Below are 4,480 nucleotides of genomic sequence, written 5' to 3'. Positions count from 1 at the left end.
CATGTTGAAATTAGAATTAACACTCCCAAAAACATAGTTGCACGGTTAAACGCACACACATGCTCATACTTGACATGCACACATAAGCATGCAAGCCTCTTCAATGACCCAGTCGGTCACTGGGTCTGCGCCACAAGATTCTCCTTCTGCAAAACAAAAGGCACCAATGAGACGATCAGAATCCCCATTTGTACAACACTATTTACCATCATAGACTACTTCATCCAAACGTATGCCTGGAACTTTTGAGCTTTCAAACATATTGTCAAGATAAGTGTGACAAAGTGCAGTTTACGTTTGATAGTGGTCTCACATCATTGTAGGTCAAATATGCAGTTAATCTTTGAAGAGTCAATCCAAGTTACAAAGTCTCATATTTCTGATTAAATAAATAATGTAGGATTCAGGGACAGTGCAGCTGGTTTGAGGAATGACAAGATGCTAGAAAATAAAAAAGTAGACAAAATCAAAACCCAACACTTACCTAGTGACAAGGAGATGTGTCTGACAATCCCTGGTCCCACATGCACATCTAAGGAACAGTCAATGCCACAAAGCACTAAATACTGTAGATAATTACAGATGCACAATCTAATTGACATTTCAGAGGGTTGAAAAACATTGCCACAGCACACACACACAAAGCACACACATCGTTCATGTACATTAATCGTTCAGGTTCTGAGACATTTGTAAGCTAGCCATTATGGTGGGCAGCCACCTCCTGGAAATCAGAGATGGAGATATAGACAATTTTCCTGTCCTGCTAAGTACTTTTTGGTGATAGGGAAAATGTATGGAGTAAAAATAACATTTTCTTTAGGAATGTAGTGAAGTAAAAGTAGTCAAAAATAAGAATATTAAAGTAAAGTACAGAAAACGACTTAAGTAGTACTTTAAAGTATTTTTACTTAAGTACTTTACACCACTGCTTAACCCCCCCCCCACCACCACCACAACAACTGTCTCAGGGGTGCCCAGTGTGGCAGCCACCTGCTCCAACCTGTGTAAGTACAGTATGTGTGTCTTCCAGAAGGATTGGGATAAAGCAGAAACATTTCAAATTTCCTTTGGATCTTGTGTACAATTGATGAATAAATTGATCTAAATCTACTTTTGGTATTGAGAGATGGAATGGGTTCATTCACCAGCAGAATGAAGAGGCTTGTGACTTTCTCTGTTAGAGCCAAGTTCTGTTTGGTAGGGATCAGCCCAGTGCCGTACCTTTAAGAAGAGATGCTAATGTTAGACATCATCATCACTCTGTAGTAAACCTGTGTTGCCACATGTTCATTTTAGATGACAGAGAAGTTTCCTATGGGTGCAGGGGACCTGAGTTTGAATTCAGAAGGTCACAGTGATACAGTTTCTCAAGTAGTTGACCTGTGCTGTGGGCTCTGAAGCCATCCTTCTCATCCAGATCACAGATCTTTTAAGCAAGCTCTCTAATGTTACGGCTCAGCTTATTGTATCCGTGGAGACTGCAGGTAAACAACTAGTCCCGAATGTGATTATGCTTTCCATTGCCTGTATAGCATAGTCACGCATTTTTATATGGAAAAATAACTAAACATCCCTTGTCCGCCATGAATGTTGAATACAATTTTATTATGAACTTACTGTCGATTATCCATGGGGTTGGTTCTTATTCGGGTCGAAATTTGAGACAAAATATCCACAGGAAGTAGTATTAAAAACAAACTGATTTTAAAACGCAGGTCTCTGTGTCTGGCAATCAAGATTTGTTTGCTCATCACTTAAGGCAGTGTTTCCTAACTCCTTGAGTACCATCAACAGCACACGTTTGTTGTTGCAAAACTTACTTAATTCAACTCATTGAGGGCTTGATGATTAGTTTACAAGTTCCGTCTGTGTGCTTGTCCTGGGTGACAACAATATTGTGTGCTGTTGGTGCTACTCAAGGACTGGAGTTTGGAAAAACTGACCTGAGGCACATGCACAATACAGAAATACATGTACACGATGCATGCATACTAATCTAAGTCGTGCATGTGTTTACTAATCTAAGTCGTGCATGTGTTTACTAATCTAAGTTGTGCATGTGTTTACTAATCTAAGTCGTGCATGTGTTTACATGGTTTTGCGCATGTGCCTGCTGATAGAAATCTCAATGGCAGTACCGGCGCTCTAAAAAGTTAGGTAAACAAAACTTTCCTGTAGACATTATATCTCAAATTTCGACCAGCAGAAGGACCAACTGCACAGACAACGGGTAGAGTAAGTTCAAATGTAATTTTATTCAACATTCTGGCTTGTAAGGAAAGTTTTTGCAGTGCTTAGTTTCAGGCCTTGTAAACAGAAAGCTGGAATCACAGTCTGATTTATCAGCCTAGTAAACGATCACCTAGGTTGCTTAAACATCATACTGTGTTACCATGGTTACCCCATGGATATTCAGTCTGAAAGAAGTTGTGTTAAAAAACACGCAAGAATCACTACAAGGAAGAATGTTAAATAAATATATATTTACACTTTACCGGTTGGTCCTTTTGAGGATAGGAAGTGGAGAGAAAATATCTACAGGATTGTATTGTTTACCCGACTTTTGCGGTGCAGTTAGGTTCTGTAGTGGTCATTCAATCTTCTCAGTAACAGTTGGGACAATTTGGAGTAAAGTGCATTTCTCATTCCTGGATTGAGGTAAGTTTATCTCATACCGGCTCCATCGTGTCTTAATATACACTGGAAGAACTCTCTGGTGGTTATCAGACAGTATTATGGGGTTCTCTATCAAAAGCGCAACCTTTTGAAAAATATTTTTATGTTGCTAATATATGGTTGGATCTCTGTCGACATTGAGGCTATCATTAAAGATAATCCTTTCTGTGCTATCATCTAACTCAAATGAAGCCTGTAGGTTAGCCAGCAGATCTGACCCACTTGTTTACAGCTGCACTAGTCTTGGACAGCCTTCCAATGTATATTAGGACACGATGGAGCCGGTATGAGATATGGCCTCAAAAGGTACCTCAATCCAGGAATGAGAAATGCACTGTACTCCGAATTGTCCCATTATCCCAACTGTTACTCCGAGAAGATTGAAATACTGCTACTTTTTAGTGGGCGTTCAATCTTCTCGATGGAGCAATGTGGATAAGGGTCAAATTTAGTACAGTAACATATCCCATACCTACATTGAGGTTTGTTTTCTGATCCATATCTCGCTCTAGCTCCACTCAGACCCCAGTGCAGCTCAGGGTAAACAAGCCTAATGGTACTTGGGTCGGTATCTTCTGGAAACTACAATGTGCAAAAATGAACACAACATGTAACAATTTCAAAGACTTTACTGAGTTACAGTTCATATATAGAAATCAGGCAATTGAAATAAATTAATCAGGCCCTGATCTATGGATTTCACATGACTGGGAATACAGATATGCGTCCAATGGCTAGCTAGTTAGCGAGGTGCGCGCTAATAGCGTTTCAATTCGTGATGTCACTTGCTCTGAGACTTTGAAGTAGTTGTTTCCTTGGCCTACAAGGGCTGTGGTTTTTGTGGAGCAGTAGGTAACGATTCTTCATGAGAGGCAGTTGTTGATGTGTGCAGAGGGTTCCTGGTTCGAGCCCAGGGAGGTGCGTGGAGAGGGACGGAAGCTAAATTGGAACATTTCTGGGATATTTTATTTCAGCTCATGAAACATGGGACCAACACTTTACATGTTGTGTTTATATTTTTGTTCAGTATATATGTAAAATCCACTGGTGAATAAATTTGTAGAGAGCAGAGATTAGACTTCATGATGACATAGACCTAATGAGAGAGACTGCTACACTGCAGACAGACAGTCAATGTTAACATGCCGATCCAGCAGGTGTAAATCAATTTAAAGTTTTATTGAGGCCCAAGTTCCAAAACATCACATCATTGTATCTGTCCCATTACGGTGTCTGTGAGAGTGTGGGCAGTGCCATTGGCAGAGGCCATCTCCATTTTGAAGTAGTCAATTTTCTTCTGACTACTTGAGGGGCAGGTAGTTTGAGCCAAGTGTACATAAAGAACCTCAGAAAGTGCCCCCAGGAATACATCTCTCTACATTTGCATCTCTGTTGACAGAGCAGACTGGTCTCAGACTAGACATAACATAGTAAATGTAAATCTGGGACACTTAAATTAGTATGATATGTTACATTTGGTATGTTTACATAAGACAGAAGGTTACTTAAGGCAAAAACGCAAACATCTAGCAACCCAAAAGTTGCATATTCGAATCTCATCACAGACAACTTTAGCATTTTAACTATTTAGCAGCTATGCAACTTCTTACTACTTTTTAGTTACTTTGCAACTACTTAGCATGGTGTACATCTACAAATTAATACATACCATACAAAGGGTAATTTATCATACTAAGTGGAATGTCTCGAAATGTACATACAGAATAATACGAAATGCTCTGAGACCACATTGGAGCGAGAAATGGGGCAACTATCAAGTGTTTCTGCCACAAGTCTGCTA

This window comes from Oncorhynchus mykiss, chromosome 28 (genome assembly GCF_057628025.1).
Source record: "Oncorhynchus mykiss isolate SJ-2025 chromosome 28, ASM5762802v1, whole genome shotgun sequence".
NCBI lineage: Eukaryota > Metazoa > Chordata > Actinopteri > Salmoniformes > Salmonidae > Oncorhynchus > Oncorhynchus mykiss.
Note: the sequence above shows the minus strand (reverse complement) of the source record.